Raw genomic sequence first — 15381 nt, forward strand, 5'->3', positions numbered from 1 at the left:
AGAAATCAAAAAGTAATAAAATAAATTATCTCCTGATTTATGCGTTGAGCACTTAATATGCAGCAAGAGTCCTTACTTAGAATCTGGAGGTATATAATGTCTGAAAAAAATAAAAATAAAATGGTGCTTTAAAAATAAAAACAATAGATAGTTCATGCTTTTGATTAATGGGTAGATTTATTATTATGACGAAAGTGAGAATATTCAAACTAAACGATGGAAACTGACTTTTTTTTTTTAGAATAGATACATGCTTTTTTTTTTTTTTTAATTTCATTTATTTATTTATTTTTGGCTGTGCTGGGTCTTCTTTTCTGTGTGTGAGCTTTCTCTAGTTGCGGCGAGCGGGGGCCATTCTTCATCGCGGTGCTCGGGCCTCTCACTGTCACGGCCTCTCTTGTTGCGGAGCACAAGCTCCAGACGCGCAGGCTCAGTAGTTGTGGCTCACGGGCCCAGCCGCTCTGCGGCATGTGGGATCTTCCCAGACCGGGGCACGAACCTGTGTCCCCTGCATTGGCAGGCAGACTCTCAACCACTGCGCCACCAGGGAAGCCCGGAAACTGACATTTTTTTTAATACTTTCTATGTGCCAGACATGGTGCTAAATGTTTAGTATAGTTTATTTCATTTAATTATCTGTAAAACCCTGGGAAAAAGTTATTACTACTCCCCTTTTAATGGTGAGGTACCTGAGATTCAGAAACATGAATTGTGTGAGATGACATGGGTAGTAGGATTCGAAACCAGTTGTTGGTTTTGATTCTTTGTTTTTTTTCTCATCCCAGAAACATATCTCTTTAGTCAGTAATAAAATTACTGGACCCTGGGAAGTTCCCATGGGCTTTATGTCTTGTCATAATAAAACTTAAAAGCCCTAGGTTCACTGACTAATAAAACAGCATATGTGTGTAAGTGTATGTTTATGTATTACTAATGATGATTTCTATGGTTCCTTCAAAATATAACTTATTTTGGAAAACTACGTCATCTCAAGGATAGAGTTTACAATGTAGACCGTGATGTCAGATTGTCTGTGTGGCTGTGTGTGTGTGTGTGTGTGTGTGTGTGTGTGTGTGTGTGGTGTCAAACAATGAAGGCACCTTTCTCACCATATTCTCACTCAAGGCCATCCCAGAAGTTGCCTGCTTTTTTAGGGCAGCTCATGACCATCCCCATGAGATGGTTTACTAGAGAGCATCGTTCTCCCTCCTTCTCATACTGGTACTGTTGGAATTAGACTTGTATAGTTGTGAGGAATAAAGATCCACTGAAGCTAGCCCAAATGAAAAGAAGATTTACTGCAAAGAAAGAAGAATCCCCTGGAAATTCAAGAACAGGAGCCATGACAGTGTGGAGCTTCATGGAGTCTGGTACTGGAAGGTAGACTTCAGCAGGGGAGCTCATGGAGCCTCATCTACTGATGGGTCTCAGCTGCAGTCCGCGAAGCTTCTTCCCGACCCACTGCCCACTGTCAAATTCTCCCCTCATGTTTTGCCCTTGACTCAGTTGATCAATTCTGCTCTAGTCAACTTTGACTGGGAATGAGTAAACCTGGTCTAAAAAATGACCACCTCGGCAGTGGAAACTAGAATTTTACACAGGAGGCCACGGGAGCAGCAACGTGGTTGGAGGAAGGTGAGGAAGGATGCCATTTAGAGGCTACCTTTGCACAAAAATTGACAGAGAATTTCATTTGTTTATATCAGAGAATGTGAGGGAGGGGGGAGGGGATGTACCTTTTACCAACACTGCAGAAAGGACTGTTGATAGGTGGTCTCCCTTAGAAGGAGACCTGCTTGTGGTAGGCCAAGATCAAAGTGTCTAGTGTAGGGACACGAAACAGATTATTGTTACTTATTCAGGCACTATGGATTTGTTTTTAATTACTGATACCTAGACCCATATTGAGACGCTGGGTTTCACTCGGAAGCAAGAGTTAGGCTCTAATTAGAGAGGGAAAAAAATACAGAACCTAAGCTGGAGGAAATCAGACCTATGAAATATCCATTTCTAAGCTATAGTCATTGATCAACTTCGTGGTGTCTGCTAGGCTCCTAACTCCATTTCCCTATAAGCATTCTTTTTATTTTAAAATTTATTTATTTATTTTAAATTTATTTTCTGGCTGCGTTGGGTCTTCGTTGCTGTGAGCGGGCTTTCTCTAGTTGCGGCAAGCGGGGGCTACTCTTCATTGTGGTGCACGGGCTTCTCATTGTTGTGGCTTCTCTTGTCGCAGAGCACGGGCTCTAGGCACGTGAGCTTCAGTAGTTGTGGCATGTGGGCTCAGTAGTTGTGGCATGTGGGCTCAGTAGTTGTGGCTCACGGGCTCTAGAGCACAGGCTCAGTAGTTGTGGCGCACGGGCTTAGTTGCTCCATGGCATGTGGGATCTTCCCGGGCCAGGGCTTGAACCTGTGTCCCCTGCATTGGCAGGCAGATGCTTAACAACTAAGCTACCAGGGAAGTCCCTATAATCATTCCTGATGACCTCATTACCCATGTAGATAATGTGTCCAACATTCTACCTTCCCAGGGTGACTCCCTCCCCGCAAGGATGTAGTCTTCCATCCTACTTCAGCAACCCATTCTGATGGGCTTACCTTACACTTGATATTACCGGTTACGCCATCCCCTCTTCCACAGCCGTGACTTCAAGTATCCTTTTCTCTGACCACCACCTCCTGTATTTATAGCTCATTTATTCTATTATCCCCACTCCGAAAACACTTTGATCACATGAAGATCCCCAAACTGAGTCCATGGTCCACTGTGATAGTCACAACTTTGTATATACCCTCAACTTCTTTTCTTTTCTTGCCTTTCATCATACTCATACCCTTAGGAAGACCTCTATACTAATTAAAGCTAACTCTTTGTCCACTGTGTGCTTTCACTGAAGAAAAACACATACTGTCTAAATTTATATTCATAATCTTTACCTGAATGCCTTCAGTCCTGCTCAGCAGTTCTATTATCCCCTCTCTGAAATAACCATTTCACAACTTCTCCTTTCTCTAACTTCTGATACTTCCTCTCTACTCTGCCCTGATGAACTTTTCTCTAATTTCACTGCGAAAATGGAAGCAATCAGAAGAGGTTGTTTCTCATCTTTCCACTAACAACCCTGTCAACTCTATCTACACCCATATTCTCCTTCGTCCTGTCTAAGGCCAGCCCTCAGCTGGTGCACTGGATCCCACTCACTGTCACCTCCTTGAACACCTCACACCTTTCTTTCCACCTTAATTTCTCTCTCTCCACTTCCTGTCAGCATTAATGCTGGAATAACTCTCATCTTGAAAATCTACTGTAGATTTCACATTTCCCCTCTGGCTACCCTTTGTTTCCTCCAACTCAAAGGATGCATCTAAATCCTCACTCACTGTCTTCACTTCACCGTCAATTCTCTTCTCACCCCACTCTGATTAGGCTGTTGTTCCCACCCTCCCACTGAAACCAACCTTGCCAAGGTTACTAACGACCTTTGCTTTGTTGATTCCAATAGCCAGTTCTCAGTTTTCACCTTTCACGCATTCTCAGTAGCATCTGACACAGTTGATCCTTGATTCGTTTTCTTTACTTGGCTTGGTTTCTGGGACATTACGCTGCTGCTGCTGCTGCTGCTGCTGCTTCTCCTCCCCCTCCTCCAACTTCCCCTCCCCCTCCTCCAACTTCCCCTCCCTCTCCTCCAACTTCCCCTCCCTCTCTCCTCCTCCTCCTTCTTCCTCTTCTTCTTTCTTCTTTCTTCTGCTCCTCCTTCTTCCCAATTGCTGCTCTTCTCTGTCTCCTTTGCTGGCTCCTCCTTCTCTTTCAAGCTCACATCTTGGGTCTTAATTCTTCACTTTTCGTTTTTTGTTTCTTTTTTGCAGATATGTGTGTATATATATTTCTTATTTGAACAGATACTTTTATATTTCTTGTTTCCTCTTCTTTCTTACACAAAAATGTAGCGTTCTATAGATACTCTTCTGTACTTTTTCTTAGTTAATGTATCCTTCAGTCATTCCATATCAGTTCACAGAGATTTTCCTCCTTTTTTTCTACTGCATAGTACTCCGTTGTGTCAATGTACCATAAGATGACATTTTGGAACCAATCTTTGATTGTATTGAGCATACTTTTTCCTTTCTAAGTTATAATTAGTTTGGAGAGCTAGTTGGGTCTTGGTGGTAATAGTATGCTGTAGTAATCTCCCCAAACTCAACAGTTTAGGAAGAAACTAACATTTCTAACAAGTGAAAAGAACTTGTCTGTATGTGTAATGATTTTAGGCCTTAGTTTCCGCATCTATAAAAATGAAGGCATTGGTCTAGATGATCTCTAATGTCCTTTCCATCTTAAATATTCAAAAAAAAAACCACACCAAAGCTGCGATTTGTCCAGTACAGCTAATTTGAAAACATGAGCATATTTTTAACATCTTTGTTTTAAATTGAGATATTATTGATATATAACATTGTGTTAGTTTTGGGTGTACTATATAATGATTTGATATATGTATACATTTCAAAATGATTACCACAGTACGTTTAGTTAACATTTATCACCACACATACTTACAATTTTTTTCTTCTGATGAGAACTTTTTAAAAAATTGAGGTATAATTAACATATAACATATTAGTTTCAGGTCTACAGTGTAATGATTTAATATTTGTATATATTGCAAAATGATCACCACAGTAAGTCTAGTTAACATTGGTCACCATACGAAGTTACAAATTTTTTTTTTCTTGTGATAAGAACTTTTAAGATCTACTCTCTTAGCAACTTTCAAATATATAATACAGTATTTTTAACTATAATCGCCATGCTGTGCATTGCAGTCCCATGGCTTATTAATTTTATAACTGGAATTTTGTACCTTTTGACCCCTTTTACCTATTTCACCCCCCCACCACTTGGCTCTGGCAACCACCAATCTGTTCTCTGATGAGCTGGGGAGGGGAGGTCCTTCTGTTTTTGCTTTGTTGTTGTTTCAGATTCTGCGTATAAGTGAGGTCATACAGTATTTGTCTTTCTCTGTCTGACTTATTTCACTTGAGGTGCATCCAAGTTGTTGCAAATGACAATTTCATTTTTTGTGGCTGAATAATATTCCATTGTGTATACATTATACAACCACATTTTCTTTATCTATTCGTTGATGGACACTTAGGTTAACCTGTTTCCATATCTTGGCTCTTGTAAATAATGCTGCAATGAACTTGGGTGTGCATGTGTCCTTTTGAGTTGGTGTTTTCATTTTCTTCAGATAAATACCTAGAAGTGGAATCGCTGGATCATATGCTAGTTCTGTTTTAATTTTTTGAGGAACCTCCGTACTGTTTCCATAATGGCTGCACCAATTTACATTCCCACCAACAGTGCACAAGAGTTCCCTTTTCTCTACATCCTCACCAGTACTTGTTATCTTGTCTTTTTGATGATGGCCATTCTAGCAGGTGTGAGGTGATACCTCATTGTGGTTTTGATTTTCATTTCCCTAATGATTGATGACGTTAATTCATGTACCTATTCATGTACCTGCTGGCCATCTGTATATCTTCTTTGGAAAAATGTCTATTCACATCCTCTGCTCATTTTTTAATCAGATTATCTGTTTATTTGTTTGTTTCAGCTATTGAGTGGTATGAGTTTTTTATATTTTTAAAATATTAACCCCTTATCAGATATATGACTTGCAAATATTTTCTCCCATTCAGTAGGCTGCCTTTTCATTTTGTTGACAGTTTCCTTTGCTCTGCAGAAGATTTTTAGTTTGCTGTAATTCCACTTGTTTATTTTTGCTTTCATTGCCTTTGTTTCCGGTGTCAAATCCAAAAATCATTGTCAAGACTGGTGTCAGGGAGCTTATGCATATATTTTGTGGTTTCAGGTATTACATTCAAGTCTTTAATCCATTTTCAGTTAATTTTTTTGTGTTCAGTGTAAGATAGGGGTCCAGTTTCATTCTTTTGCAGGTGGCTGTCCAGTTTTCCCAAAACCATTTATTGAAGAGACTGCCTTTACACCATCGTATATTCTTGGCTCCTTTGTCATAAATTAATTAACCATATATGCATAAGTTTATTTCTCTTCTGTCTATTCTGTTCCATGTGTCTTTTTATGCCAATACTATACTGTTTTGATTACTATAGCTTTGTAATATAGTTTGAAATCAGGGAGTATGATGCCTCCAGCTTTATTCTTCTTTCTCAAGGTTGCTTTGTCTATTTGAAGTCTTTTGTGGTTCCACACAGATTTTAGGATTATTTGTTCTGTTTCTGTGAAAAATGCCATTGGAATTTTGATAGGGATTTTGTTGAGTTTGTAGATTGCTGTAAGTAGTATAGACATTTTAACAATGTGAATTCTTCCAATCTATGAGCAACTTGTTTACATTTCTATCTTTGCTTGTACCTGTCCCATGGCTTTAAATATCAGCTATACATACACTGGTGACAATTCCAACTCTGAATGCCTTGGTTCTACACTCATATACCCAAATGGCGCTTGATATTGCCACTTGTATGACTAGCAGGCATTCAAACTTAATATATTTAAAACAGAGCTCTTGATTTCTCCCCAAAGCTGCTTCTTTGATCATCTTTATGGTCTCAGTTAATGGCACACCATTTACCCAGTCGCCCAGGCCAAGAACCTTGGAGTCATTCTTGATTGCATTTTCCTCACTCACATTGAATCTATCAGCAAGTTTGTCAACTCTGCTTTCAAAATAAGCCCTGAACCTATCCTCTTCTCACCTCCTCCACCTCTACCATGCTGTCAAGTCACTATCATTAGTGATCTAAGCAACTTGTAATAGCCTAGATTCCCTGTTTCTACTTTTGCCCTTTTAAATCTATTCCCTGTGCAGCAGCCAGCGTGTTCTTTCTAAGCATAAATCATGCCCTATTACTCTGCTGCTCAAAACCCTCCAGTGGCTTTTCATCCGTCTCAGAGTATAATCCAAAATCCTCACCATGGCCCCCAAGGTTTTACATGGCCTGCCGTTGTTTTGATTGGATTTCCGTGTTGACTACAGCTGCGCTTGCCTACTTGTCATTTCTTCAACCTACACACCAACACCATGTACCCTACTACAGTGTAAGCTCCACGAGGCAGGGACTTTGTTTTAGCTATTGCTATAATCTGAGCCCCTAAAACAGAGCCTGTCACATAGAAGGTGCTCTATAAATATTTGCTGAATGAAGTGAATTGAATTACAAAAGAGTCTCTTTTCAAAAAAAGGGGGAGAAAGTGCTAAATGAACGTCTTCTTGAGCTGTCATCAGTGAAATTATTCAAAGTATGGGATTTTTTTCCATCACTTCTCTTTCACATCTACCACTCCTAGAGATTATATGATTACAATGTCTTACTAAAATTCTTGATTTTCTCAAGGAAATCACAGTGTTGCTTTTAGGTGCATGTGAATGAATTTTTAAATGTTGGAAATCACGTGTAGAAGAAGCATCAGGACTTCAGGAAGTTGTGGAGATGCAGGGCATCAGCATGCTGGTCGCTTCCACTCAACCTTTATCCCATTGGGCCTATCTGTTCTCTTGCTATTTTGAAAAAACTGAACAAAATGCAAAGAAAAGGAGGATGACTAAAAAAACTCTCAGAGCACTGATAAAGCGCTTTAAACGCCTTTGTTGGGGTCACCCCATGTGATTTAACATAAGGGGGTTGCCTTTTTTTAGTGATTGAGGAAGAATTGGCAAGGTTAAACATGCAATGCCAGTTGTAATCTGACAGTGTGGTTATAAATGGCCACGGTTTCATATGATTCCAAAGCAAAACGGATAGCAGACCACAGATAAGCACAGGTCTATGGTGGACACATACACGGAGCACCACGAATATATATTTTTTACATTAGGTCAGGTCTATTCAAAGAAGCTGGCAACACATTTTATAAAGTAAATTCTCTTAGTCATCCTAGAAAATTTTGGTAAGCAACCAGTGTTTATATTTATTTTAGTCGTTTTTATTTCAGGTTAGATATTTTCCAGTGGATATTTGTACCAAACATTTCTGAAAAAGAAATGATACAGCTCAAAACTGGTGTCATTATTTCTATGCCATCTGGAGAAGAAATTGCCTTCTGGGCTCTATAGCTTTCCTGAATTACATCCTTTGTTTGTTTGTTTTTAATTTGGAGGTTTATGTCGTTTTCACCAAAAACACTGGCTTTGGAAAACTCATTTGATGTGTGGTTTTCTGTCTCACAAAGACGGGTTCTGTGAGATCTTGATCAAGGTAATGATTGTGGGGAAGTAAAAAGAGGACTGACTGTTAAGTCTCAAGATTTGGGTTCCAATTTTGACGTGTCCCCTTCATGTGTTTTTTTAATCACATCTCTCTGAGCTCCAATTTTTTCATGTGTAAAAGGAAGGATAAAATTGAATTTCTCCCCTACATGGTTATTATAAGAATTAAATACCCATGTAGACATAACTGGGATAACTAGGATGAGGCCTGACACCTTAGAAGATACTGGGGCGAGTATGTGTTTGTTCCCCCATTCATCGCGATTTGTTACTGTTGTGCTGTTGTATCCTTGATTCTCCAGTTAGCTGTTCAGTGTCTTTCATAGCTCTGATTATAAGAGACACATACATTTATTATTATTGGTTCCCTCAGCTTTCTGCATATTGTCTTCTGAGTGGATTATTCGTTACAGCAGTAAGTGATTCTCAAAGTGAGTACCCTCTGGGCCTCTTCTGGTACTTCCAGTCAGCCTCGTCTGTTTCTATGTTTGTCTTATGTCTCCCACAGTAAAGTTGGTACTGAGCTTGCTGACTCTTTCTCCTGTCAGGATCCTCTGTAGCAATGGACTTTGTGCAGTGTCGGATCTACCGTGTGCTCGGTAGAGTTCTGTGGACTTGAATGTCAGCAGGTACTGTGAAAGGAAGTGGGTGTATTCTTTTGGTCAAGGAAGAGAGCGTCATGGGTCTAATGGTTACGCCATGCCCATGCTTGCTGCCCCCACAGAAATGTAAATTGGAACCCTGTGTTCTTGCTCAGTCTGGCTGGGCCACGTAGAAGGAGTCTGGGTTTTAGTTCATGGCAGAGGGACTTGGTCCCGTTGGAGATATCAGACAGGGATATACCTGATATTCCTGGTAGGTGATGGTTCTGTATCTCTGATACCTCTCCCCTCTTTTCAGGAGGCAGAGAGGGAAGATGGTATATAGAGAAGCATCAAACCAATCAATCCTATGATAATTCTTGGCTATCTGTAACTTTAAGCTTGCAAGTTGATCTCTTAAAGCTCTATCTTCCCTCTTGGCCTCTTCCTGGTACTTAAGGTAGCAGGTACCAGTTAGGCATGGTGCCCTGGCCATGATGCTGTGGTCCAAGCAGTAGGGCTAAGGCTGTATGGCCATAGCTTTATGACTGTTTTGCCTGAGATTCATTTATTCTCTCATCAAATATTTATTGGGCACCTACACTGAGCCAGGCATGAACTAGGTATTGAGGAGAGAGTGGTGAACAAGACAGAGTTTCTGTCTTCAAGGAGCTTACATTCCAGTGGAGGGATTCAGGCAATAAGCAAAATAACAATTATATGAGATATTTTCCAATAGGATAAATATGACAAGGTAAATAGAACCAGGGTAAGTGATAACAGGGGATGGTGAGTGTGTGTAGAGAGACTGGTTGCCGTAGTGGTTAGAGAAGTCCTCTCTGAGGAGACAACTTGAGCTGAGACAGAAATGATGAGGAGGATCCAGTCATGGGGAGAACTGAGGAGAACATATTCAAGACAGACAGAAATAGCTGGTGCAAAGGGCCTGGGGTAGGGGCAAGCTTGAGTGACTGAGACATTGTGTGTATGAATGTGGGGAGGGGAAATAAGTGGGGAGGAGAAGAGGATAGTGGGGATAATGATATAGGATAAGCTTATTTTCTCATATTTATAAGAGCATTCAACAGCTGACATAAACAATTACTGACACTGTATTTAAAGATATATGTGGAGAATGAGTTCTTTAAAAACCATAAGCACTTATACAAAAATTATTCATCCTCAGGGGTCTCAGGTAGCATTTGTTTTACCTCACACTTCAGCTCGAATGCCCTTTGCAATTCATTCCGCCTGGTTTCTTAGAATTGATTTTCTCTTAAGGCTGGTGCATCCTTCAGAGACCTTAGACCAATCGGTCACGAAGACCCTTGCATTCCCTCAAGGCTGCGTGCTGTGGATGTTGCAGCCCCAGGAAGCATTCTGAAACTAGGCATCTTTCACAGTCTGGTGTAGAAGTTACTGCCTGCAGTTCTTACTGGCTTTCTCTTTCAGAAATCTTCTTTTGTTCCTGCCACAAGGCAAAAACAGGAAAAGAGATCTGTGTGAAAGAATGCTCTCCCTTTTTCTTTTGTGGTGATTGTGTATCTTAAGAGAAGGCCTCAAAGGTTCCCGGAGCTGTCTGTCTTTTCATGTAAATGGAGCCCTTAAGCCTATTTAGAAGTGTGCGAAAAGCCTGTGGGAGTTGGGGTGAACGATACAGAGGTAGCATCAGAGTCCCAGTTAATTTATTCAAGTTCAACTTTGCGCTCTCTTCTGTATATATAATTAAAAATACTGCAGAATTGTATTTTGCACGTGTAATTTCAATTATATGCTATGCATATTACTGTATACACATATCACTGTGCAGTGTCGTAACTGCAAAACCCTGTATTCTTCACTGGGAGGTTTAAGGGATTTTCCAGGGGAATTTGGCGATGTAAATTTTGCCTTACATGCCAACTTTAGAGGGCAATCCCTGGGTAACATATGACCCTCTGTGTTGGATATTTAAAAATCCTCCTTATCCCAAAGCAAAGGGGACTTTGGGATAAGGGACTTATATTCACCCCTTACCCCCAAACAGGTATAGGATTGATATTGGGCTTTGTGAGTAGCAAAGGGATGAGGCAGAAGGAACTTAGAAGATTCAAACAGAAGAGAGAGCAGAGCAAGGGACTCTGAGGCAGGAGGTGGTGGATCAGGGATTCCAGGGTCAGGCAGGGAAGGGGGCTGACTGGTGGTTCCTGGGTGAGACTGTTCCTTCTAGTGAGTGCAGGGCTCAGAGCTATCCTAGCTGTGCGGAGTAACCCCTGCTGGGTGGCATCACCCCTTTTCCCTAGAAGCCCTTCACCTTAAGATAACACTTACAGTGCATTGTTCCATGTGAGAGTCGCTGTGTGTGTGTGTGTGTGTGTGTGTGTATGCACATGTGTATTTGTGCCTTGGCAGACAGAGTGGGAGGAAAAAGCAGCAGTGTTGGAAAGAAGAGACAAGGAAGCAGGAGGATTTGGGGTCTGAGGTTTTAGGAGCAAGTTCTGCCTTTCATTGTTCCATGGCTGAGGCAGTGGTAGATGGGGGGAACCTGAGATCCTGCGGGTGGAGCGGAGTGAAGGTCAAACTTGTATGACCTTTGCAGCCCGTATCCCAGGCTGCCGTGCCCCCACCACCAGCACCTCTCCCCACTCCCTTCCCAACCCTTCCCAAACCCCAAGGCCACATCTGTTTATTCAGATGCACAAAACTTTCAGATTTGGTAGCAGGAAAGATAAACAACCTATCCCAGTGCACCACCTAAGCTTTTTACTAAAGTGCAGTTGAAACTTACGTTCAGGTCCCCTGCTGCGGAATTTTCACTCGCCCCCCTCATCCATGTCTTGAGGAGGTGGATGGAATTCTGAGTCTTATCAGCCTGGGTTGGAATCCTCCCCAGGACTCTTAGCCTTTCATTTTTTTTTTTCCATTTTATAAAAATTTTTCTTGGAGTATAGTTGCTTCACAATGTTCTGTCCGTTTCTGCTGTACAGCAAAGTGAATCAGCCACACGTATACGTACATCCACCCTCTTTTAGATTTCCCTCCCATCTAGGTCACCGCAGGTCATCAAGTAGAGAGCCATTCATATTTGAGCAAGTATCTGAGCCTCAGTTGTGAGGGTTGAAGGTAACAATGTCTGCAAGCACTTTCCCACAGTTTTTGCAGATTGCCTCTGAAACAAACTGCCCTACCAGGGGAGTCTGCACATTAAAAATTCTAATGCATAATACAACATTTTAGTCAGGACTCTTTGTTGCAAGTGATAAAAACCCAAATCTAACCAGCTTACATGCAGAAAGGTGGTATTTCTGGTTTCACAGAAGCCAGGGAAGACCCAAGAACTGAAAAAAGGGCAAGGAAGCAAATGGTCCCTGACAAGGGATGGAACGGAATGAGGGCTCACAGGGTGGACAGTCCCAGTGACGTTAACAACATATTTTCAACCAAAATTAAGTAAGGTTTTTGAACTTCAATCTTATGTTATGAATACTTAATTCTAATTTTACATTTTAGATTTATTGCATTAATATTGGTTACATATACAGCAAAGATTAATATATATCTCAATGTTGATTTTTTCCTGACAATTAGTTCTTATTTGAAGACATAAAACTACATTTTACCGTAAGCAAAAAAGAATATGTCAGGCTTTCAATTCGGAAAGCGGAGTCAAATCTGCAGTCTCCTAGAGGAGGGAAGTTGTAAGGCCTATGCTCTTTCATAATGGGTCTAGTCCTTACCCCTCATCTGACATTTTCTTGTGGAAAACATCTGGTTCAAATGAGCACTAATGGCAGCCTTGATCATCAGAAACCAGAAAGCAAAAATCATAAACAATGTATAGTATGTAAAAGGGATGTCAAAAAGCATTATGCAAAGAGACGTCAGCAGCAAATTTATTTTCTATGTAAATTTCACCTTTTGGGTGTTTGTCTTCTCACTGACTTATACTTCTCTTCTGGGGAACAGCCAAGGCCCCCAAAACACAGGGGTGGGCCTTTGTCCCACTTTGCCAAATCTTTGAGATGGCTCTGCAGACACACCCTCTAATTCATGACCTTCCTTGCCACTTCATCCAAATTCACTGAAAACAGTGGATAGAGCTCTAGGGACCAGGGCATGTTGCTCAGAATACAGGTGAGGATTGTGTTTACCCATGTCTATAGCTCCTAAATTAGTAGGACTGTTATGACTTAGCCATGTTCTCCTGGTAACCTGTGGTAGGGTTGTCATATTGGTCAACGTGCCTAGCCCCTTTGGGACCACCCAAAAGGAAATCTGAATGCCGAAAAGGTTCCTAATCCTCTAGGAGTTCCAAGCTAGGGATGACTTGCAGGGATGGAACCAGACTTCTGACATATATCAGAAGTTTACAGTTGTAGAGATAGAATTTACCAGAGTAGAAAAGAAGAGAAAGTTTCTGAGTAGGGAGTAGGTAGTATTTTGGATGACCAGGGGTTTTTGAGAAGATTTTGGATGAGCCAATAATTAATCCTGTGGAATACTAGGGACCTTACCAATTTGTGAGGAATGCTAGAGGTACAGGAGGCATCTCAATAGGGTATTTGCCTTTTCAGAGACTAGGAAAGAGAGGAAAGGGAAAGTGGATATAAGTTGGTTATTGGAACTTTAATGGAGCCTTGAGACAGTTGTCAGGGGCAGCAGACCGAGGCCAGGAACTAGTTCAGACAGAGAAGAGGTTAGTTGTGTCTAGTTTTGGAGGGATTGCAGAGTACTGAATAAGATGTCAGAAGCTTTCAGGGTTCAAGGAAAGTGGATGGCAGGAAAAGAGAGAGAGCAGTTTGCTTTTTAACCTCCTTTACCATTTCTCATCTGCCTGGTCTGGATATTACTTATCTCAAATTGAACGTATGTGTTTGGAGGCTGAATACTGGGAAGAACATGGAATATATAGTCTGAAGACTTTTATCTCTCTGAACTTTACCTTTATGATAGCATATACTTACCACGGGGTTTGGTGTGAAATAAATGAGAAAATCTAGGTCAAGTGGATTGGGTAGAACCCTGGCCAAGTGACCAGATGTCCTGGAATGAGTGGGATAGTCTTGGATTTCAGCTTCCTATCCTGTATCCAGTTCATTTTACTGACAGGGCTTCCTATTACCCTGATGTCTGGACTGAATAGACCCTTATGAACTAGACACCTGTGATAACTTTTATCAGTGGTAAAATGGAATTCTTAAATTGGATTTGGAGGTAGGGTTATAATGGTAGAGTTACTGTGTCTCTGAGACAGTGATTTGGCCTTAGTAAAGTTTGGTCTGTTAAGATTCATCACTCATTTATGGCTAAGAATATCACAAATAATTGTTAGGACCCATAGTGAGTCTTCAGCAATCATTTCATCAGGACCTGCCATGTATCAGGTGCTGTGCCAATGGCACAGAGGTGATTGAGCCATGGTCCTTGTTCTTAAGGTACTCCCAGATCAGTAGGACAGACTGGGATGAAAAGATAGTAAGTGCTATTCTATTGGGATGAATCAAGTAGAGAAAGAAAATAATTCCCTCTGGAAGATCAGGGAGATACTCGCAGAGGAGGGAGTGGATGGCTAGTGTTTTGAGGGATGAATATGATTATGCTCAGCAAAATATGGATTATAAGTATAGTGACACGGGAAATGCACAGTGAATGCGATGTAATGCCACCAAATGGGATAAAGCGTATGCACTGAGTTTGTAGATGGTGGATGGATGATCCCATCATGTTTATTCTTTATCTCTTTCCCTACTCATGAGGAAGTCCTTGTCTAGCAAAAGTGATCAATGTTTGCACTCTCAGAAATAGGCGTTAGATACTTCCTTCTCTGGAACGGGGATGGCTTTTTGATCTAAGTGAAGTTATCGGAGGCAATGTGGTATAAACGAACAGAGGACAGGCTATGAAACAAAATTCTAACTCCACCACTTAAGAGCTGAGTGTCTTTTGACAAATTGCATATATTCCCAGTGACTTTGATATCTCTGTGAAATAGGATTAATAATAGCACCGACTTCACAAGTTGTTGCCTCAAGTGCACTAATAAGTATGAAAGCACTTTGTGAGGTGCTGTGAAAATAGGTAAATCAGCAACCATTTGAACAAAAACATCAGCAAACCATTTATTTATGTAGTTCGATATATTGTGCAGAGCTGCAGAGACAGAGGACCCATCTTCTAGGAAAACAGAATCAGAATTCTGAATCAGCTCCAAAGCAGGAGACCAAAGCCTTGAGTTCTCACTAGGTGCCCTTACCCAGAAGAGCAGACTTGTGAGTCTGCCTCTGTGTTGCCTCCAATGACCCCGTACACTCTTCGGCTAGGTAAAAGGCAATTTGGAAAGGGGAAGTGTATTGTGCTCTCAGGAAAGCCATTACTTTTTTTGCTCTTTGGAAATGTTTGTTCTTTTGGTTTTGAACTCCAAATGTGAACAATCCAGCTGATTCAGATCCCCAGATTAGCCCTAATCATAGAAACACTGTGACAACCACAAATGTTAAAAACATCCTCAATTTAGGCGACCAAGGTAAGGCAAATACAAATGGTATTATATGAAAGAAGAAAAACAT

The 15381-nt window shown here is 41.0% G+C and overlaps 1 protein-coding gene across 4 annotated transcripts in view; it reads left to right on the forward strand.

The window, feature by feature from the left end:
• RAD51B (RAD51 paralog B) overlaps positions 1 to 15381 on the forward strand; it is a 690361-nt gene that overhangs the window by 413812 nt on the left and 261168 nt on the right. The gene's annotated exons all lie outside the window — the stretch shown is intronic.

The sequence above is a fragment of the Orcinus orca genome, chromosome 2, assembly GCF_937001465.1.
Source record: "Orcinus orca chromosome 2, mOrcOrc1.1, whole genome shotgun sequence".
Lineage (NCBI taxonomy): Eukaryota > Metazoa > Chordata > Mammalia > Artiodactyla > Delphinidae > Orcinus > Orcinus orca.